At 47.2% G+C, this 24088-nt stretch overlaps 1 protein-coding gene across 2 annotated transcripts in view; it reads right to left on the bottom strand.

Annotated features, from left to right (window-relative positions):
- LOC142765747 (uncharacterized) overlaps nt 1-24088 on the bottom strand; it is a 90072-nt gene that overhangs the window by 7697 nt on the left and 58287 nt on the right. The window contains exon 1 of one of the 2 annotated variants that reach the window (XM_075867297.1): nt 2829-3202. The exons of the other annotated variant lie outside the window; for it this stretch is intronic. The gene's annotated coding sequence lies outside the window, so the exon portion shown is untranslated. Of the gene's footprint in view, nt 1-2828; nt 3203-24088 lie in introns of those variants that run through there. 2 annotated transcript variants of the gene reach the window in all.

Raw genomic sequence — 24088 nt, 5'->3', positions numbered from 1 at the left:
CGGCTGCTGGAATGTCCCTTGTGGACACCCTGGTGGCCTGAACTCCTCAGGAACTTTGAATAATGTTCTTGACTGACTGACTGACTGTAATGCGCGATCAGTGCACGACGTCACAAAAATGAAACGGATGCAATTGGACGGCCATTTCCACACGTTTCCTTAGAGTGGGGCAGCGACGGTAGGGGGCGGAGCTTCCGTGTATTCTGTACGTTGTAACTTACTGTATAGGAGGCATGTCTACTGAGTCCATCATGACGAATGTAAGAAAAAAAAAAAAACTAAGGAAAACCACGTGAACTACATTCTAGGCTCTAATGTGAATGGTATATGCATACAAACAATGCATCCAATCATTCAGGGTGCGAGCGAAGAAAGGCAAAAAAAAAACGAACAGCTTGCAGTAAACTTCTCCGACGCCTGGTGCGACAAAAAAGCAATCAATTGTCGGAGCAGTCAATTGATCTATTTGGCAATGTATAATCGCTTGTCAGAGGCCAGTGTGATGTGAAACTGCCCTTCCTATAGTGGGTATACACAGTCCTTACAAACGTGTGCGTCTTGTATCGTGAAAAAAGCCGCTGTTAAACAAAACATTTTGTATCGCGATAAGAAACTCTCTTATTTTCAAGTAGACAGCTTGAACTCCGGAATGGTGTTTAAGCTATTTACTTGAAAATATAATGGGCAAGCCAAATTTAAGTCATAAAGAATAAAAAGAATTTGGACGAAATTCGAAAACGAACCAATCCGGTGCGAATATTTGAAAATCGTTGACTTTTTAAAAAAAGCTTTTCGGCACAACCAGCGCATCGATTGACGTTGCATCTATACGATTCACATGCTTCATGACAGAATGACGTGACGTCAAACTGCGACTTTTTCGTGACTTCGTTGCTACGAAAACGATGGGTGCACATGATGATATGGGACTTGAGTGCCTAACATGTACTTACTACTTGTACCGTGCCCACCTGCTTGGACCTGTGAAGGTCTGCAGTATGCATTAAATAAAAATAAAAAAATAAAAATAAATATGTTGACCGAACGTCCGGATTTGCTGTTAATCATTTTCATAGAGCTCGGTATATAGGAAAACTTCGTTTGCTGTGTTTTCAGAAAGCCAGAAACGCTGATTTACTCGCTTTGCGGTAGCTTAATGACGTCATTGCCGTGCAACCACGTGACTAGGTCACTTGAGTGCGGTGGTAACGCTTATCAACAAAGCCGGTTCAGTCGCAATGCACATTGGTGAAATACTCGAGTGAGTATTAAATGTCGTTGCAATAGTTTGAACTATTGCTGAAGGTGTAGGTCCATAATCCAACCTAACCCGTGCACTGTGCCCAATTTTTAAAGTACGAGTAGCCGCCACGTTGTTCTAGTGCCTTAGTGCTCTACTGTTCAACGGAAGGTTGCGGGGTCGAATCCTGGCTGCAGCGGCGGCATTTCGATAAACGCAGAAAGCTAGAAGTCCGTGTGCTCATATTAAGGTGCCCGTTAAAAATTTCCCTTCGTCGAAATTTTGGAACCGTCTATCATAAGCTAATCGCTGTTTTGTGGACGTAAGACCCGTGTAATTAAAAAAATTCTCCGTCAGATCATACGAACAATGTTTTAGCTATAATAAACGCCTGATGAAGCTAAGGAGCTTTTGTTTATCATTATAATTTACCTGCAGTGCTTGCCCCGCCGTTGCCCCGCCGTGGTGGTCTAGTGGCTAAAATACTTGGCTGCTGACCCGCAGGTCGCGGGATCAAATCCCGGCTGTGGCGGCTGCATTTTCGATGGAGGCGGAAATGTTGTAGGCCCGTGTACTCAGATTTGGGTGCACGTTAAAGAACCCCAGGTGGTCAAAATTTCCGGAGCCCTCCACTACGGCGTCTCTCATAATGAAATAGTGATTTTGGGATGTTAAACCCCACAAATCAATCAAACCTGCAGTGCTTACGCCAGGATTTGAAGTCGGAATCGTAATCGGTGAAACTTATGATGCGAGCTATGCACGATATGCTTTTAGAATGTCCATGACTGCGACACCGCAAATTACGCAATTCGCGGAACGTGATAAGCTTATCTGTTCACGCGACCTTCAGTGAGTGCACCATTTCTATTACTTGCGTAGAAGTAGTATAGCAGTTCTAGTAGTGGTATAAGGTCCTGTGAAGTGTTAAAAAGACACCTTATTCCTTTGGTATAGCGTTCTCCGTTCGTTGGTAATTACAAATACCATCGCTAATAAAGCAAATAATAGAATGCTAACAAAATTTCTAATTGACAGAGATAATCTTAGCAGTTTGCTTTTATATACGATGTCCCCATTGATCAAACTATACATCAACTGCTCAACAAAGGTCTGAGGAGTTGCACTGACCTCAGCACGCAGATTAGTTTGTTCTAGCACCCCACATTGTGCAATATGCACCTGCTGTCACGGCCTCAAAAGTTTAGATATATCCAGGCTCGTAGTTTGGCAAGACCACAGTTGAAACCACTTCAGAATGCACACTAAAGCAAATCAAGCAAACTACAAAACAGGATAGTTCTAGTTACAAACAATAATGGAAACGACACAGTGACCTGCGTCACAGAGGTTTACTGCTTTTTGGTTTTTTAAGGGAATTATATTGCGTATGGTTGCGTATTGCATATTATACTGCGATGTGTCTGCACTCTGTCAAGTGTCTCCTCGGTCTGTTATTAATTTGTGCTGTCATACCTATAAACTATGCTTCACCAACAAGCCTGCCAGCAACTGTGACGGAAGATCACATTTTCTTTTTTGACAAGAAGTGAATAGCGGCGAAAATATTGTGCGCGAAACCACTCACCACAGAAGTCGTGTCGGGCGTCACTTCGGTGCTACTCTTGACAGTTTCACATCTTGTGTGCTGGTCCTAGTACCACGCAACTCTCCCACAACGGCAGCAGAACACACACTGATCAATCCAATAGTTACTGTTGTAGCTCGAAGTTACCACACGTCACAACGCCAATAATTGGGCAAACAGAAAGAAATGTTTGCAGGGAAAGGAAACCAACGCTGATAGATTGCCAAGTAGAGAGCCAACTAAAGGCGAAGCGAGGCTGGGAGCATCAGCATCTCATCTTCTTGAACAACAGTTTTTCCCAGAAGTAGGCCGGCCAACACACGGCGAACGCTGCGAATCGAATGGAGCAGACGACGCGGCAAAGTGCGGCGCGTCTCGTCGTCTGCTCGCTCGTGGATCAACCAATACCATCGTGGCGCCCCGAAGGAGAGGGGTCGCGTGGCGCCCTCTCCGAGAGGGCGTGGCGAAGTCGCCGCCGACGTTCAAGTTCACTTGGCGCCAGTCGGCCAAATGGCGTCGTCTACCTTGGCGTGGCGCGGCCCGCCGTCTCCCACGGGCCGTTCAAAACCCCGTTGCAAATCAAAAACGCTTTCTTGCGCCCCCCTCCCTCTACCTCCCTCCTCACAGCGGGGGATCAGTCGCACACCTTCTCTATCCACTATTACCTTCTCTTTCTTGAATCCCTCTTCCTCCATCGCTACGTGTATCTTTCGATGATTCTATGCTTGTCAAGGAAGGAGGAGCAGGGGGAGAAGGGGGATTGCCTGTTTTTTTTTTTTTTTGTACGTTACTGCGTTCTGCAAGCAGGCGTACCTGTGAGGATCTCTTCTTTTGTTGTTGATGCTGTTGTTGTTGTGACGCGCTTATTTCGCGGTCATTTCTGTTGCGCTCTTTTGTAGATGCTCTGTTACCCTCTCTCGCTTCATTTCCCGAGTTCCTTCCTGGACGGCCCCCAATTAGTTGCGTGCAGTAAAGGCGACAATGCTCCCTGCGACACCAATTCATTGACCTCATACCATGGACCTCTGTGCTTTCTCGATACAGGTAACTTCAAGTATTGCAGTAGCAGAGTAAAAGCGACCATAACCTGCTTCAACAGTGCCCTCTTAAATTAATTAAAACAATCATTGAACATTATTTCTCGTTATTTAACGTTACACGCATTTTATTGGTTTCAGCAAGAGCCCTCTGGACACAGTCACACTGATTTCGCACACTGTCTACAATATTGAACCGCCGTAGCAACACAACAATTGAGATGACTTTTTTTTTTTTTTAACTGCCGACGTTTTTAGGGCGGATTAGGCAAACGAAAAGGGAGCAATTGGAATTCCGTTGCCCCCAGTCGCTTCCTCGTGGTTTTGCTTTGTTAGTACGGTGGTCAGCTAGCGAGTTAGTTTTCGACGAGGCTGAAGAACGGAAGAACTGCCGTTTACCTGTGCAAGAAAAGACGCGATGTTGAGAGTAGTCTAAATACGCGTACAATAAATGAATAAATAAATAATAATAAAATAGCTATGATCGTGGCGAAATTGGAAGGGAAAGCGAGAGAAGTGATTGAGTACTTCTTGGCAGGTGATGTTTCTTGCAGCTTCCCCGATGAAACTGACAGAAAAACGAACGAAGACCGTACGACTGGAAATGAAGTTAACTGTCAGCAGCAGCAGCCCATTCCGTTAAACAGCACTGACTAAAAAGATGTAGAGACACGTAGGGAAGGGTGCTCCAACCTCACTAGCACGGAAACCGGAGGTGGGGGGGGGGGGGGGCTGAAACTTGCATTGTGCGCTGTTGTTTCCGACAGCAAAATCTTCCCTCTTCAAAAGCACCATCACTTTGCAGACATGTTTTTAAGAAGCCGTGCCTAAAATAGATTACTTTACCGCGTAGAGATGCACCTTTGATGTCTCCGATGTTGGGTAAGAAAGTTCAGCGCCTCGGTAAATTTCGTCGGTGATTCTGACACCGCTGGCAAGCCAGACAACTCGTTTCAGGCAGCAACGAGGTAAATACGAACCTTAAATTCATGTGATGCGTATTGTGAACTGGTGGCGAGTAGTGTTTACCCATTTTTCTTTCTTTTCTCGTGCATTGACGTTTGTAGTGTAATGCGAAGACGACATGACACGAAGACAAGCAGATGCTCTAAGGTGCTCCATCTCATACAAATAAATAAATAAATAAATTCGAAGTAGAAAGGACGAGCTTGGCCTAACTAGATTCAAAAAATTAAGTTGTTAATATGTCTAAGATTTACTTAATAAATCCAGATATTAGCAGTAGCTTGTCCTGTCTACTTCTACTGGTCTTCTTCTACACGTATACGGTCCCTTCGTGTGTTTGATGAGGTGTCTATACGATTATGTCATAAACGTCAAAAATTACTTGAATGTTAATATACCCCCCCCCCCTTCCCCACCGGTTTATGTATGGGCGTAGCTTACGGGGCAATCCTTGCGTTTCATGCGGCGCCCCGAATCGTGAAAAGTGCCGATTATTGTAATCAATCGCATTTTCTCGTAATTTTGTAATATAACCGATTACGCTACCGATTACTTCGGGTGATTTAAATTACATACTCTTGTAGTCAACTGCCGGTAACAAATTACTTATTTTCAAAATTGAGTTGCGATCATTCTGCTACGGTTGTTCTCACGGGAAAACAAGTGCGACCGTTCCGTAGTGGAACCTATAGGGGAACCCCGTTCCTTGTAAGACGGGGATTCCCTAGGCAGCCTTTTTTCTCACCCTTTCTTTGGCCTTGTCTGTACCATGCGTCGCTGTTGCAGCGCGTCAGCGCATATGTCCTTCTGACGCGGCACCACGTGCTCTTTTCTCTCCTAAGAGAGAGGGAACGGCACTGTGTCAGAAAGCCACGCGATGAAGGAGGAGGAATAAATGAGGAAGGACCACGCGATGATGTGCTGCAAAAGCTACATGGGGTTAAAGTCATGACAACACGCACCTGTTGCAGAGCGTCAGCGCGTCGAATTCTTACGCAGTGGCGCGCCGTCTCCCTATTAGGAGCGAGAAGCCACATGCCCTCTCTCCATATGGCGCGTCACTGCGTCAGAATTCCACGCGCCGCCATCTCCCTATTAGGAGCGAGCAGCCACATGCCCTCTCTCCATATGGCGCGGCAGTGCGTCATAATTCGACACGCCGCCATCTCCCTATTAGGAGCGAGGAGCCACATGCCCTCTCTCCATATGGCGCGTCACTGCGTCAGAATTCCACGCGCCGCCATCTCCTTATTAGGAGCGAGCAGCCACATGCCCTCTCTCCATATGGCGCAGCACTGCGTCAGAATTTGCCGCGCCACCATCTTCTATTAGGAGCGAGCAGCCACATGCCCTCTCTTCATTAGGCGTGGCACTGCGTCAGAATTCCACGCGCCGCCATCTCCCTATTAGGAGCGAGCAACCACATGCCCTCTCTCCATATGGCGCGGCACTGCGTCAGAATTTGCCGCGCCGCCATCTTCTATTAGGAGCGAGCAGCCACATACCCTCTCTCCATAAGGCATGGCACTGCGTCAGAATTCCACGCGCCGCCATCTCCCTATTAGGAGCGAGCAGCCACATGGCCTCTCTCCATGTGGCACGTCACTGCGTCAGAATTCCATGCGCCGCCATCTCCCTATTAGGAGCGAGCAGCCACATGCCCTCTCTCCATATGGCGTGGCACTGCGTCAGAATTTGACGCGCCGCCATCTTCTATTAGGAGCGAGCAACCACATGCCCTCTCTCCATAAGGCGTGGCACTGCGTCAGAATTCGACGCTCCGCCATCTTCTATTAGGAGCGAGCAACCACATGCCCTCTCTCCACATGGCGCGTCACTGCGTCAGAATTCCACGCGCCGCCGTCTCCCTATTAGGAGCGAGCAGCAAAACGCCCTCTCTCCATAAGGCGTGGCACTGCGTCAGAATTCGACGCTCCGCCATCTTCTATTAGGAGCGAGCAACCACATGCCTTCTCTCCACATGGCGCGTCACTGCGTCAGAATTCCACGTGCCGCCATCTCTCTATTAGGAGCGAGCAGCCACATGCCCTCTCTCCATAAGGCGTGGCACTGCGTCAGAATTCGACGCTCCGCCATCTTCTATTAGGAGCGAGCAACCACATGCCCTCTCTCCACATGGCGCGTCACTGCGTCAGAATTCCACGCGCCGCCATCTCCCTATTAGGAGCGAGCAGCCACATGACCTGTCTCCATATGGCGTGGCACTGCGTCAGAATTCGACGCTCCGCCATCTACCTATTAGGAGCGAGCAGCCACGTGCCCTCTGTCCACATGGCGCGTCACTGCGTCAGAATTCCACGCGCCGCCATCTCCCTATTAGGAGCGAGCAGCCACATGCCCTCTCTCCATATGGCGTGGCACTGCGTCAGAATTTGACGCGCCGCCATCTTCTATTAGGAGCGAGCAACCACATGCCCTCTCTCCATAAGGCATGGCACTGCGTCAGAATTCGACGTTCCGCCATCTGCCTATTAGGAGCGAGCAGCCACGTGCCCTCTCTCCACATGGCGCGTCCCTGCGTCAGAATTTGACGCACTGCCATCTCCCTATTAGGAGCGAGCAGCAAAACGCCCTCTTTCCATATGGCGCGGCAGTGCGTCAGAAGTCTACGCGCCACCATCTTTCTATTCGGAGCGAGCAGCCACATGCCCTCCCTCCATATGGCGTGGCACTGCGTCAGAATTTGACGCGCCGCCATCTTCTATTAGGAGCGAGCAACCACATGCCCTCTCTCCATAAGGCGTGGCACTGCGTCAGAATTCGACGCTCCGCCATCTTCTATTAGGAGCGAGCAACCACATGCCTTCTCTCCACATGGCGCGTCACTGCGTCAGAATTCCCCGTGCCGCCATCTCTCTATTAGGAGCGAGCAGCCACATGCCCTCTCTCCATATGGCGTGGCACTGCGTCAGAATTTGACGTGCCGCCATCTTCTATTAGGAGCGAGCAACCACATGCCCTCTCTCCATAAGGCGTGGCACTGCGTCAGAATTCGACGCTCCACCATCTACCTATTAGGAGCGAGCAGCCACGTGCCCCCTCTCCACATGGCGCGTCACTGCGTCAGAATTCCACGCGCCGCCATCTCCCTATTAGGAGCGAGCAGCCACATGCCCTCTCTCCATATGGCGTGGCACTGCGTCAGAATTTGACGTGCCGCCATCTTCTATTAGGAGCGAGCAACCACATGCCCTCTCTCCATAAGGCGTGGCACTGCGTCAGAATTCGACGCTCCACCATCTACCTATTAGGAGCGAGCAACCACATGCCTTCTCTCCACATGGCGCGTCACTGCGTCAGAATTCCCCGTGCCGCCATCTCTCTATTAGGAGCGAGCAGCCACATGCCCTCTCTCCATATGGCGTGGCACTGCGTCAGAATTTGACGTGCCGCCATCTTCTATTAGGAGCGAGCAACCACATGCCCTCTCTCCATAAGGCGTGGCACTGCGTCAGAATTCGACGCTCCACCATCTACCTATTAGGAGCGAGCAGCCACGTGCCCCCTCTCCACATGGCGCGTCACTGCGTCAGAATTCCACGCGCCGCCATCTCCCTATTAGGAGCGAGCAGCCACACGCCCTCTCTCCATAAGGCGCGGCACTGCTTCAGAATTCGACGCGCCGCCATGTCCCTATTAGGAGCGAGGAGCCACATGCCCTCCCTCCATATGGCGTGGCAGTGCGTCAGAATTCGACGCACCACCGTCTCCCTATTAGGAGCGAGCAGTCACATGCCATGAAGAGAGGGCATGTGGCTGATCGCTCCTAATAGGGAGATGGCGACGCGTTGAATTCTGGTGCAGTGCCGTGCCATCTGGGTCAGAAATCCCCCCCGCCGACGCGCTGCCCCGGGTACGTGTGGTTAGGTCTTCAGGCCTATCCACATGTATCCGTTGCAGTGCGTTAGTGGAGAAATTTATTGCATGGAGATAAAATGCCCGCGACCACATCGTCAGCAGTTGAGCACCCCAACCCCTGGATCTCCCCCCCCCCCCAGCTCCCGAATTCGATTACAGTACTATTGAAAAATGCCGAGCAGAAAATACAAAGAAACGCGAATAAGTTGGGGGGGCGGTTAAGTTAAAAGGTGTGCGCAGTAAATGAAACGCTGCGATAATGGAGGTGAGCTTAGTCAATAAAATGAATTCGGTGAGCTCAAAATCGACACCATGGGCCGAAAAAGTGGCTTAAAATGACATGACTAAAATGAATTTAAAACATTAGGTGACCTTTCACCAGTTCGTAGTTGTTGATGTATAACGTTGTTAGAATTTTTTAACCTCCTATCTTATGTGAGGCCCACAGGACGGCTTTAGGCTCTCCCATAGTCGAGTACCAAGTACTTGAAATCATTAACCACTTTTTCCAAACGCACCTCCTTTTTTAATCTGGGACGGCTTTATGCCCTCCTATAATAGAGTACCAAGTACTCAAAATCGTTCACCACTTTTTCAGACACAGATATTAGTGAAAATGATGTTTGTTTAAACAAACAGATAACGCGTATCGCGTCGGAATCGTCCAGTGAAGATGTACCCTGACTGGCTGTTCTGCTCCACTCATGTTGGCTTGTGAACTCATTCACGGCGTAATTTTACGGGTGAAGGTATATTGAACAAAATTCTTGCCGCCAAGATTTTCAGCCAGATCGATGCGTTTTTCACAAATCGTCGTGTCTAGCGGCAGTGCCGTGAACTAGGGGATGTGACGTTGGGTGACGCCAGACTCACCGGAAACTGGCAAGCCAACAATGCCAGCCATCGCCCGCGTCTCTCGGCTCGCTCATATTCGGCTTCGGTAACCGTTAAGAACAGTAACAGCCGCGAACAATGCTTCCGTCTGCCGCAAAGCACCAGCGCTTTTGTGGAGGGAATGAGTGGGATGAGGGATTGATGATATGTGGGGTTTAACGTCCCAAAACTACCATATGATTTTGAGAGACCCCGTAGTGGAGGGCTCCCAAAATTTCGACCACCTGGGGTTCTTTAACGTGCACCCAAAGCTGAGCACACGGGCCTACAACATTTCCACCTCCATCAGAAATGCAGCTGCCGCAGCCGGGATTCGATCCCGCGACCTGCGGGTCAGCAGCCGAGTACTTTAGCCACTGGACCACCGCGGCGGGCCAGTGGGATGAGAGGAGATGCGGAGAAAAGGGAGAGGAGGACAAGAACACGTGCAACCTGCATGCGCCTCGGTGAGTTTGATGTCACTGCTCGCGCTCGCGAGCAGCTGTCGCGCGCTCAAAATCCATCAAAAATACAAACAAATATTCAAAAATACGGGAAATAAACTCCGTTTATCAGAACAGTGGCATCTTCCGAGTGGCATTTCAAAGTTTTGTCAGTTTTTTAAATTTTTGTCCAGTATCCCTTTAAGCGTCTACGATGTATGTAGTAGTAGTAAAAGTAGTCCACGATGTATGTAGTAGTAGTAGAACTGGTGGTATTAGTAGTAGTAGTCGTTGGAAGCCACCTCTCGTTTAGTTCTTCGAATGTCCGCTGGATGGCGGTACTTCTGTATGATGAATGAGACTGAGACTTTAAGCGGGTAGACTTAACTGGAAGGAGGTTATCTGAATGGTGGCTAAAGTCAAGGCACGAGTGAAAATCAAACCCTTCACTGCAAAGTACGAATACTCAAACTCACTTTTTAAAGAAAAAAAATAAATGTAGTTTTTGGTTCATTAAGTAATAAGGCTTGGTGGCGCTAGCCACCGCCCGATCTAAAGGGTACAGCCATATCCATCCATCCGTCCATCCATCTAATACATGATGAAAAGATGCGAGATGGCGGTATTTGGAGTGTTCACTAGATGGATGGACGGACAGACAGACATATCCACGGACGGACGGAAGCGCGGACGGCCTGACGGACGCTTCGCCCCACTCATCATCATTCACTCCGTTGATATGCTGGGATTTTTTTTGTCAATACGGCCTCATCGAGTGGGAGGCCGACGGGACGGCCTTATGCTCTCCCATAGTCGAGTACAAAGTACTCTAAATTCTTAACAACTTTTTTTTCTAAACACATCGGTTAGCCTATTGTCCTCTCGTAGAGATGAACGTAAATTGCGCTCTGAAGCCAATTCAATTCCATTCGAATGCACATGTCTTCTTCCACCGAGTTTCAGTGCCGGGATAGCATTCTCCCATAGAAGAGTGCATCGCACTCAACTATGCGATACGATTATGGCGCATAGCTGAGTTCAGTGCTTCGGAAATTGCGAATATCTGGTATTTTGCAGAGTGCCTTGACATCGCACAATAGATAGGCATTTAGCGATTTGGCCTCCATCGAGAACCAGACGACATCGTCGCTTGGTCAGCAGTGGGCCGATCTCGGAAGCGCAGTAGCTATACGGAGGGGCAGAGAGCTGCTGATGACTGTGATCACGGAGGAAGTGTGAAATCACGCGGTGTTTAGGTTTGAGGTACAATCAGCTGAGAAGGAAAAAAAAATCACAGCATATCCATGGAGGGAACGATGATTAGTGAGGCGAAGCGTCTATCTATCTATCTATCTATCTATCTATCTATCTATCTATCTATCTATCTATCTATCTATCTATCTATCTATCTATCTATCTATCTATCTATCTATCTATCTATCTATCTATCTATCTATCTGTCTGTCTGTCTGTCTGTCTGTCTGTCTGTCTGTCTGTCTGTGTCTGTCTGTCTGTCTGTCTGTCTGTCTGTCTGTCTGTCTGTCTGTCTGTCTGTCTGTTCGTCCGTCCATCCGTTCGTCCGTCCCTTCGTTGATCCGTCCGTCGCCTGTCTGTCTGAGCGAAAAAAATAGAGACAGAAAAACAAACACCAAAGAAAAAAGAAATAAAAGCAGAGATGAAGACGGAAATTGGAGAAAAGAACAGAAACTGAGACAAGAAGAGATAGAGAAAGAGAAATCAAGAGTGCCGACAAGAAACAAAGCTCGAGAAAGAGAAACAAGGTAGGCTTCCCAGCTCCACTGTTCTTCGAAGCTTGGCACCACTAGTGGTAAGCTCTCGTAATTATTTTTTTCTTTTGCCTATAAGATTCCATTCCCTACATCTCATCGCTTTCGTGGTGATACAGGCGTTTACAGAGCCACAAATGTATGCGTCGACCTTCACGGAACAACGCTTATCGAAAAGCGTTATGGGATGCGTCCGCCGATACTGCCGCCTTTCCGAAATATACATACCGGTACTATAAAGAACAAAGTGATAGCCAGACATGTCTTTCATTGCCATCTATTACCTTCCTTTTGAAGCGGGTATCCTCTTGCCAATGCGGTCGGTGACACCATGGTCAACCCAAGGTCTTATCGACGTATGCATAGGCAAAACCCAAACGACGCTATACGTTTGCCGTAGCTGTAGACTCCGTACTGCTGCTGCGTCACAGACTACAAGAAAAAAAGCACAATAAAATGTTACCTGGACGGAAAGTACAAGGTATACACCACAAGGCTACCTAGATTGTGCTGTGCGGTTTCTACGCGTGTAGGGAGGGGGGGGGGAGACAAGCGGGGGCACCGATGGGGGGTTTAAGAGGTCGCGGTTGTCGCCGTGATGACCCACGGGAGGTCCTACTGTCTGGCCCCCTTCCACCACCCGACATCTTGTTTGTACTCGTATGCTACCTGTAACTACCCACTCCACCCCGCCCAGTCCCCCTTCCCCACGTCTTGCTGTCCTCTTGTGCTACCTCCGCCTCCCCTCCCCATTACTTCTTTGCTATAGGCGACAAGACTACAATGGCTCTTGTTAAGAGGTCGAGACGGCGGTAACTTTTTTTTTTTTGCGCGTCGCTGTAAGATGTTACCGCTGGGGGCGCTGGCGTCGGAGAGACAGCATCTCGGAAAGCAAGCCTCGTAGAACCCTGAGGCCTACCTTCCCCTACTTCGTTGTCGAACAATAGAAGTAGTGGCATTCTTTCATACCGTCCGAGATCGGCGGTGGCGCCGTGCATAGTGTCGCATGATCCTGACCCTGCTATTCACGGGACTTATTGTGTTGGCCGCTATACCCCATTTGCCTCCTTGTCCTCCCTCGTTCGCTCGATCGCTCTCGAGGGCTATAAAAGGTCGTGGGCGCGCTGGATATACGCGCATATATATATATATATATATATATATATATATATATATATATATATATATATATATATATATATATATATATATATATATATATATATATATATATATATATATATATATATAATGAGATATAACAGACAGTAATGCCAAGGAATGTACAGGGGAAGTTATTAACATTAATGGAATGTAAATAAGAAGAAAGAAAAGTGGATGAAAAAATTACCAACTGTAAGCAGGAATGGAACCTACGACCTTCGAATTACGCGTTCGATGCTCTAACCACTGAGCTATTACAGAGGGACAATTAATCAGCTGCCCGCTCATAATAAGTTCACGTGCTACGTGACGCCAAACATGCGCATAAGAGTGTTTTCACACTCGTTGTTTGGCTTATAGATGGCGCTGACTGTCGCTCCTACTTCTAAATTCACAGATAAACCCAAAAAGTGGATGGAGGGAGTGCCGCTGTAATAGCTCAGTGGTTAGAGCATCGAACGCGTAATTCGAAGGTCGTAGGTTCGATTCCTGCTTACAGTTGGTAATTTTTTCATCCACTTTTCTTTCTTCTTATTTACATTCCATTAATGTTAATAACTTCCCCTGTACATTCCTTGGCATTACTGTCTGTTATATCTCATTATTATTGTGTTAAAAACACGGAAAAACGAGCCCTTAGGTATACACTTCTTTCCCTTATTTTCATTGAACGAGGGTCTCGTACTGGCAGACTTGGTGTGTTTAGGTTGTATAAGAGGGACAATTAATCAGCTGCCCGCTCATAATAAGTTCACGTGCTACGTGACGCCAAACATGCGCATAAGAGTGTTTTCACACTCGTTGTTTGGCTTATAGATGGCGCTGACTGTCGCTCCTACTTCTAAATTCACAGATAAACCCAAAAAGTGGATGGAGGGAGTGCCGCTGTAATAGCTCAGTGGTTAGAGCATCGAACGCGTAATTCGAAGGTCGTAGGTTCGATTCCTGCTTACAGTTGGTAATTTTTTCATCCACTTTTCTTTCTTCGTATTTACATTCCATTAATGTTAATAACTTCCCCTGTACATTCCTTGGCATTACTGTCTGTTATATCTCATTATTATTGTGTTAAAAACACGGAAAAACGAGCCCTTAGGTATACACTTCTTTCCCTTATTTTATATATATATATATATATATATATATATATATATATATATATATATATATATATATATATATATATATATATATATATATATATATATATATATATATATATATATAGACACGCTCGCACGTCGTGGTGAACGCCGATTCTGGCGTGTGGCGAAGTGCGGACGATAAAAGGCCTCTTTGTCGAATACTTTCTTTCTTTTATTTTTTTACGCAAATCTTTGCGCGATAGATTTTTCGGCAGCCTTTACGTAAAAGTCTGGCGGTGTCTGGCCAGTTTATCTCTTTTTTTTTACATATATCAAAGACACACAAAACTGGAATCGGGTTATACGTATAGCACCGCGTTATAGAGAAAAAGATTACCGACGATACTATTTTAGCGAGTAGTTTGGACGCTTCCTCCGTTCTTTAGAGCATCTTCAATTCTCTCCATGTTATAGCTTCTTACATCGGACACCTTACGCTTATAAATCAACTTCGAAAGCTGTGCCGTGCAGTTCTATTTCGTTTGTTGTGTTTGAGGCTTTCATGTTCTGACGCCTCTTAAGCTGGGATAGCATGAAGCTGGGATAGCTTGATAATGTCCTGTCAAACTGCCACACCTCCAACTATTACTGCACACTCCGTAATGACACTCGTCACATTATCATTCATCGCGTCAAAGCAAAGGCCGGTGTCCTCCATAAGAGCCGAGTATCTCCTCTGAAGCGAGACGGAATTCCTGTACTTTTCCTCTCTGCACTAGCTCATTGATGGGCTTCTTGCGTATCAGTTTCTGCCGTTCCCTCTATAACTCTTGGCGAATTCAAAGCCTAACCATTCTATGGTCACTCACTGCATCGTACCTTGCCGATCACTTCCACATACTGCACGATAGATGTGTGTGGACTCAGTGTAAAGTATATTTCGTTCTTACTTTCTCCGATAGGGCTCCTTCATGTCCGCTTACGGACTATGTGCGTGGCTATAAAATGTGTCTCAGCTAGAAAGAACACTACATACTCACCTCTTCATCTCACCATCGTCATCCATTAACCTTTCTTTTCCCCTTTCCCTTCCGCCAGTGTAGAGTAGCAGGCTAGAGCAAGCTATCGCTCAGGCCGACCTCTCTGCCTTTCTGTAAATAAACTTACCTCCTCCTCCTCCTCCTTATGGTTCACTCGTTTTATGTAGAAGGTATTCAATATCCAATAATTATTGCGTTCAGCGAATTCTGCTAATAACTCCCCTCGGGCATTTCTAGTACCAATGCCATTATCTCCTACTACGTGGTCTCCAGCCTGCTCCTTCCCTACCTTGGCATTGCAGTCGCCCATCAGTATAGTATACTGTGTTTTCACCTTAATTATTGCACATTCCATGTCTTGATAGGAGCTTTCAAATAAATGTTATCATGGCTGGATGTAGGTGCGTTTAGGCCTGTACCACCCGGTGGTACAGGCATACACGCACCTACATCCAGCCTTGATGACGTTCATCTTGTACACAGTATTGAGCTTAATTACCATTCCTGCCTCGCTTTTATTAATGGTTGAGGACGACGCAGCGAGCAATGATAAGGGGGAAAATGATACGTGTAGCCCTACGGGACAAAAAAAAAGAAAGAGAGCAGAGCGTATGAGGGAACAAACGGGTGTTAAGGATATCATAGTCGAAATCAAGAAAATAGAAATGGTCACGGGCAGGGCAAGTAGCGCGAAGGAAAAATAACTGGTCCTCAAAGATCACAGACTGAATTCCAACAGAAGGAAAGCGGGTGAAGGGGACACCGAATGTAAGGTAGGCAGATGAGATTAGGAAGTTTGCGGGCATAAAGTGGCAGCATCAAGCACAGGATTGACTGGCGGAACATAGGAGATGTCTTTGTCCTGCAGCGTGCGTGGTCAGGCTGATGATGATGATTACTCTATTTTACCAGCTATATTTCTGTCGATGAAAACCCCACCCCCCGTTCTCTGCTGTCAGCCAAGCCGCGATAGCAAAGGACGTGCCCCTTCTGTAGCACTGCCCATTCTGTAGCACTGCCCATTCTGTAGCACTGCCCATTCTGTAGCACTGCCCATTCAGGACGTGCCCATTCTTTACATGTACAGGCTTCATCTGTCCTAAACTCACTGAGCATATTACATCCCACTTAACACTCTCTAGTTCCTCGAATAGCACAGCTAGACTTGCCTCACTATAAATATGGTTCTAGAGTTAAAAGCGTTGCCAAGTTCAGGTTCCAACGGCGGCCTGTCCTGAACCAGAGATTCTTAGCACCCTATGCTGCATCGCAGATCTGACCGCTGACGTGGTCAATTATTGCTCCGCAGCCACTGGGAACTGAGGGGCGAGGATTAATTGGCGCATCCATGTGGGAGGTTATAGTGGCCAGACGCTACACCAGGGTGGCCAACCCTTCTCTGATGAGGAAGTGATATTTATTGAAATTCCATCATATTTCACACCACCTGAAAGTATATATACTAGTAGAAAATGGGCTTGCAATTATTAGCACATGCCCTACAGTGAACAGGCAGTTTCACTCTCCACTGTGATCTCCAAGTGAACTTGAGCGCTACATTAAACGCCAACTGATAGATATCCCGATCACTCCGACAAACCACTCCACAGGTCTGGGAATATTGATCAACCACTTCCGTTCTGCAAGGTATACCTATATACACATATGTCTATTTTACACACCAATCGTTATATCGTTTACCGTCATCATAAATGTCGCATAAACACGACGACTTGCAGGACGCTGAGGAAGTCGTGTCAGTTTCGAATCGCGCCAACCCCGACTGCCATTAAACCCGCGCGTTGTTCCATGAGGGAAGTTCGCGCGCTTTCAATAAATCAGCAAATATGTGCTCGTCTACTGTCTGCTTCTATTCTTGTGTCTCGTCCTAAACGCCGTTTGAGGTTCCATAACATTTGAAAAAGAGTTGATGTACGTGGCAATTCGGAAGTCGGCAGAAGACCAGTTTAACAGTCAAGGTCCAGTTTATGTAGAGTGCACGCCTGAGCAACTTCCTTATGTGCGCTGTTTTGATGATTTCATTCTCTCGGCCCCATAACGACGCAGTAAAAGCGCCAAACGACGTCGACTATACCCTCGGACGCAATACATATTTCCAATAAAGTAGCCCAATGTTTTTCGTTAACAAAGCCAACCTCTCCATGCCTGTGTTTCAGGAAGTCTGCAATTGACTGGTGCCTCAAGCTTCTCGGTCCATCCCTCGCCTACCTACGAAGAGCTTTGAAAAAGAATAGTGACGTACACGAGGTGCGGTTCACGTTAATGACGGACGTGAACCAAGAACACATCGCTCCCGTTGTCTTTTTCCCCAGTCCGTGCCCATAGTTCCGTGCTTCGCCCCGGCTAAGGCACTAGGCTACTGACCAGCGAGTCGCAGGATCGAATCCCGGCTGTATTTCTGATGGAGGAAAAATTGCTGTTTAGGCCCATGTGCTCAGATTTGGGTTAAAGAACCCCTGCAGGTGGTCGAAATCTCCGGAGCCCGTCTCTCATATTCATATGGTGGTTTTGGGAAGTTAAACCACACACATGATTACATTATTACTTCCGTGCTTCACGATGTGAATCTTCACAACAAATACTGCCGCACCCGTTGAGTGCTCTATTCCGATATGCTCGGCGTATACACCCGCAAGCACGGTTAGCGATGCTCAACGCAAGCTCCGCCGCGGTGGTCTAGTGGCTAAGGTACTCGGCTGCTGACCCGCAGGTCGCGGGATCGAATCCCGGCTGCGGCGGCTGCATTTCCGATGGAGGCGGAAATGTTGTAGGCCCGTGTGCTCAGATTTGGGTGCACGTTAAAGAACCCCAGGTGGTCGAAATTTCCGGAGCCCTCCACTATACGGCGTCTCTCATAATCATATGGTGGTTTTGGGACGTTAAACCCCACAAATCAATCAAATCAATGCTCAACGCAAAACACGTCGCAATGCTTCACAACCTTCGCGATTGTTCAAGATAATTCTGTCAAGCTTGCGCGCAGGACGCGCATGGTCAAGTTAATTCGAGAGCGCGAAGCGAGCCCCAGAGATAGGGGTCGGAAGCTGAATTCATGCAACATGGACGCCGACGCACGTCATCGCAGATTCGATTACTCAGCGGCCGACGACTGTTGTTCATGCCGTTATCATGGGGCAGTGAGAATCGTTTAGCGCTGGTACTGCATGCGCTGATGAGTACGGCCGTTAACTAGCTGCAAGGAAGGTCTCTATACCCGTCACCAAGCTTGAATTCGGCAAGATATTATCTACCTGCAGCGTGCACGTAAAGGCGCAATGAAATTGCCACTGCGCGCGTAATACGCGAATGTTCAATTCTATGAAGAATATAGCCCTGGCGCCCACCGTGCCCTGGCCTCAGCGCTATTGTTATAGCCCATATATTATATAGCCGTGCCATTGTACCACTGTGTCGTTTTGCGTAATGCAAAAGCTGTACAAAACGAAGGAGGGTGGATTGATAGAGGGCTCGCATCTTTCGTGAGACGCACCTTGATGAAACAAACTCGAAATGAAGCTGAAGAAGGTTTAGTTGACATCACTTGCACGTTTTAACTGTAGCGTTCCCTACTGAAACGATCCGTATGCAATGTCCAATAATTCCGTACATTTCCGTAAAAGTCTTACGGAAATATATGGAAAATATAAAGGAAACATATGTATTCTTACGGAATTATTCTTACGAAACATACGGAATTATTGGACATCGCATACGGAACGTTTCAGTAGGGTTATGATTATGGTACAAATGGAAAGGCATTAAAGCGGATGAGAAATAAACTTGCTGCAGGTATACCACCAACCTTCGGATAACACGTTCGATGTTCTAGCAATCGAGCTACAGCCGCGCTTGGCATCAAGTGGTAGCTCATCGCGCTCGTCCTCGAAAGGTTGTGAGTTCGGCCCCTACACACCTGCTGATTCTTCATCCGCTTTGACTGCTGGGTGGGCACCAACCGGACCAATCATCAACACCGCATGCGCTCCTTGATTTATCTTTATATGGAGTGGACTCAACCGAATAGAGGCCATCCTGCTTTGTCGTATCTGGTTAGGACAATGGTTGTCAATGCTCTCTGCGATGCCTCTAATTGTGAAGAGACGCCACGCCGCAGACATGTGTGACTGTCCTGTATCTACAATGTGCAGATACAATCACTGGCGTCCATTATAGAGCGCCTTGACAATAGACAAATGTCTGTTGAATCTGTTTTAGCATGACGTCGACAAAAGACATTGCAGATATGAGCAAGGAACAGCTGAGGTTTTTTAGGAAGACGGACCTGGTCAAGCGGCTGTGAGTGGTGTTCCGTGCACGCCAAATTGATGGACCCTTACTGACCAGGTGCTTGTGCACGTCCAGTGTGATACGCTATCTTTCTGTCTCTTTCCTCTCCATCTTTCCATCTCCCTCATTCCTTTCCCACCTGTAGGGTAGCAAACAGCTTATCCAGGACTGGTTTACCTCCGTACCTTTGCTTCTCCACCGTAAATATTTTAATTCATCCACTTTAATGCTTTTCCATCTAACTGATGATTACTACAATACAGTTAAAACGTGGAGGTAACGTCCCATATACCTTCCTCAAACTCATTGTCCCTCGCCCTCATCAGATCAAACCTGCCCAGATTATTCGCCAACAACCACGCACACTGCGATCCCCGACAGTATAACGCGAAGTACAACTAAACTTTAGAGTTCATAAAATCTGCGGGTGGGGTAATTGGATCGCTGCAACACCAGGAATCACAGTGAGACCGTAGAGCCGCGTATATACGTAAGTTCACAGATGCTTGAATGCTGCGCGCGTACTTTTAAAGGGTCGTATTAGAAAGATTACGTACACGTCCGAACGCCATAACTTGGTCCATATGAACGAGCGAATTCTGTAAAAAAAAAAAAAAAACATCCGGGACGTCGCAGTGGGTGCAGATAGAGATGAAAAAGAAACGTTTAGGAATAGTCTTTATTTTGTGAGAAAAGGCAACGTGCTAGCCTATACCAGGCTGCGTGCAATCGTAAATGGTGCAGACGGAGGAAATTTAAAGCGCCTTTAAACACGGTAACTCGAATTCGTTTACGAAGTCGTTGCCTCTATAGGGTGCCACTCAAACTGTGGGATATCGCGGCTAGATCAGGTAGCAAGGGAAAGAATGAGCGTCTCCTATTTAGAAGGTCTTTATTTAGAAGGTCCTTATTTAGAAGGTCTTTATTTAGAAGGTCTTTATTTAGGAGGTAGCTCAGGAGAGGCGCCTTTAGTACGGGATCCAACAGCAACAAACAGGTATGACTTGCCTATACTGCTTCAGAACGAAGACGTTGGGAGGTTGCGTCGATCTAATCGCATCGATTTACAATCTTCAATAATCCGTCGCGGGCGGCGAAGGCCGCCATCACCGGAGTCGTCAGCGAGGCACGGGTGATGTGGTTGATGGCGCCAGTCCGGGGTTGGCGTTGCAGCGCGCGGGAAGAATAAGATCGCATCAGCTGCACAGGCGTGTTTGCGAGCGCGTGAGAGAGGTAGAGACAGAGCAGCCGCCGATACACGGCGCCTCGCCGTTTGTATACTGCACGGTATTATTACCTCGTCTGTATCGAACGTGCGCGCCCGCTTGATGGAAACAAACACTGCAGCGCGGCCGTGGCACGCGTGCCTCGGATCAGTGGTCCATTTAAAAGCGTGCACCGAGCACACTCCGAAAACGTGGGCCTCGCGACCGCTGAGTGGTTTTCATTAGGGCGGAGCGAACGCGTTTAAACAAAAGGTGTCGCTTCGGTATAGGCAATTGCAAGTACACAAGGGCCGTTTACAGCAGAGAGCCACGCCAGACGAGCACATTCGCACGCTTTCTTAAATGACGTACTGATGCGCCTCCGTTGTCATAAGGCTAATAAATATAGACCTTGCACCTCCTTTGTTGCAAAAAAAAGATGTAAAAATACACAAGAATATATACGCTCAGTTGTTAAATCTTTCTTTCATGAATGCCGTACTTGGCAAGTCTAGCCTTCAAAAACAACTCTCTTCAACTTTCACTCTTCTCTCGCATGTCTTGCCGTCTGGAATAGCTACCTGCACAACCACAGCGGTACGGTAATACCACTCTTGATACACGATAGAGCGTCATTTTTAAAACACCGCAATAATGGCTGCAAACGGTGACACTGAGGCTTTTTTTTTTATGTCGGCGGGGCCGGCCCTACGCCAACATCCCTACTGAAACATTCCGTATGCGAGTCCAATAATTCCACATGTTTCCATAAAGAATGCATATGTTTCCCATATGTTTTCCATATATTTCCGCGAGAATCTTACGGAAACATACGGAATTATTGGACATCGCATACGGAACGTTTCAGTAGGGATCGGCTAGCTTACTTAGAAACTGTTCTATAAACGTTGCTTGAGGTTCTATAAACGTTGGTCTCAATGGCGGCTGGCCAACGTCGGCATGACGCTGGTTAGCTGACAAAGTACCGATCACCGTGGTATACCGATGTAGGCGAAAGTTGCGCGCGAGTAATTTCCGGCACTGGACTAATGCCCGTGCCACACGGGCAGAGAAAATGGCATTTATCCCCGAATGCCTTCAGATTTATTGCCATTCGCGCGGTGCCACACGGGCGAACGAAATGGCATTCGTCCGAATGCAATTCGCCACCAAATGCCTTCGCCAGAACTCAGTTGACTGAGAAATGCCTACTCTCGACGACACAACTCGCGAAGTGCGATTTACCTTAACATAAATAAAAGAAATCATATTCAGCTAAAAATAAATATTCCCGTCTTTCATCTGCACTAAACTCTTGAAAAAGTGCTTTGAACGTTATACGAAGATCAGGTTGAAATGGTTTGAAATTAATTGAAGTTTAATGTCCTGAAGCTGGCGCATAATAACTCGTCTCTGCTCCAAAATCATTCGCTCTTGAGCACGATGCTTTGCACGGAAACAAACGAGTGCTGCCGTGAAAAAATGATCTCTGCGAACATCTTCTGAGAGATGCGACAGGTATACGATGCGACAGGCGCCATTTTCTATTTAAGCTGTGGATCTGACTATTGTTGGCTTAGGTTGCTACGGTCGGCTGCAACGTTGTAAAACAAAGCAAGAAACTAAAACTTAGGACAGCGTAATACGCTTATTTCTACATTTGATGATTATCTGATGTGTATGAAGCTTGTAAATCCTTCTTAATTTTTTTATTGCTATTCACTCAATGCTCACTTGGAAGGTGCTGTGATCGACATCATCAAGTCAAATGTCATTCGCTTTGGACGTGTAGCAGCGCTGCCGAAAAAAAATGTCATTCGGGAACTGAAGGCCTTCGCCACCGAATGTCATTTTCTATGCCCGTGTGGCACGGGTATAAGACACTCCACTGTCGGTCATCACATGGACTGACCATGCATGTAACCGAACAAATTGCTTCCCGGAATTCTGCTTGCGGTGTCTTGAAGTAGCTTCGACGAAATGGATATGCGTCCTAAAGTCTATTCCACATGATAAGCTACTGTCACGAAAACGCTATGTAACCAAATAAAATCATAAAATTGCTTTTAGAAACACTTGTGGTGTTGCTGCGGAGGTCTTTTTAACCGAAATACAGTGCTTTTTATCTTATAGGTATGTATGTAACTTGTGAAGGTACCCGACATACTCAAAAGTCGGGTATTATGCATTGGTTTGAAAGTGGCACCTGTTTTGAGTGATGCGTTCCTGACGGGTGTTCATGGCATTGTAGCAATTTCCACGCAAGGTATGGCGATGACAATGACTTCATCACTCCTCTTGCCCGCACAATAGAGCCAGCAGTGTGCGATCACAGTGTTAACAACTGCTACAAGGACACTTGTAGAGTATAGTGGGCAGTAGACTGTGGTGGTGGTGGTAGTGGTTAGAATGAAGATGAAAAAGGCACCTAATTTCTGTCTGCCTTCAGGCGACACGGCGCAGTGCCTTATAGGGGAGGGGGAAGGAGGGATAAAAAGAATAGAAGGAAAATAGACGAAGAAGTAGAAAGGCAAGCAGCGGAAAAAAGAAGGAGATAGGAAAGAGGGGATCCGGTCGAAGCAGTCCAAGGGCGGGGCGCCACAATGCGAGAGCTGCACGGCGTCAGGAGACCGCGGAGGGCGAACTAGTCGGCGGGAGTTACGCTGGCGTCGGAGATCGCGAGGGCACAACCGTCCAGCTTGAAATCCTGTGAGCGAATCAGTAGACTGTAGCGATACCACTCTGTTACGCAGTTACTGTATGTACAAATTACTCATTCCTCTCGCCACCATCACTTTTCGTCACTCCCCTTTTTTACCCCACTTGCATTTTTCCTTGTGCAGAGTATAGCAGGCTGGAGCGATAGCTCAAGATGACCTCTCTGCCTTCCAGTAATTTTTTTTCTCGCACACTTAAACCCAAAATAAATGTTGAAATGTCATTGTTGTGATCAATATTGCGATGTTTGAACAAGGTTCATCTAAAATGTCGGGCATAATTTGCTCCCACTATCGGGCTGCTAGCGTATGCCTCCCGCAATAGTGGTGTCCCAGTTCGTTTTAACCTCTTTGGGCAAAACCTCTTCCAGTGGACAAGTTAGGAGGGGGGGGGGGGGGGGGCTAGAAAAGATCGCGGGTGGGCTATATATGTGTATATGGGCGATTGTTATACATAAATTCTGTATATATGTGTAACATACGAGGCTTATATAAACGCACACGCATACACAACACACTCGCATGTTGCGGTGAATGCCGATCCTGTCGTGTGGCGAAGCGCAGACGACTGGACCCTGAGTCTGCTTTCTGCCATATCTTGTTTTTGTTTTTTATTGCGATAGCAATTACATGGACACTTTCGGCCGTATCTTGCCCCCGGCGTCGGCGTTGACGTCACTTACCGTATATGTATACGTATCTATATATATGAAAAAGAAAGGAAGAAAAATCATTTGGAAATATACTCCAGCGCGC

This window comes from Rhipicephalus microplus, chromosome 6 (genome assembly GCF_043290135.1).
Source record: "Rhipicephalus microplus isolate Deutch F79 chromosome 6, USDA_Rmic, whole genome shotgun sequence".
Taxonomy (NCBI): Eukaryota; Metazoa; Arthropoda; class Arachnida; order Ixodida; family Ixodidae; genus Rhipicephalus; species Rhipicephalus microplus.
This window is presented reverse-complemented; position numbering and strand designations above follow the sequence as displayed.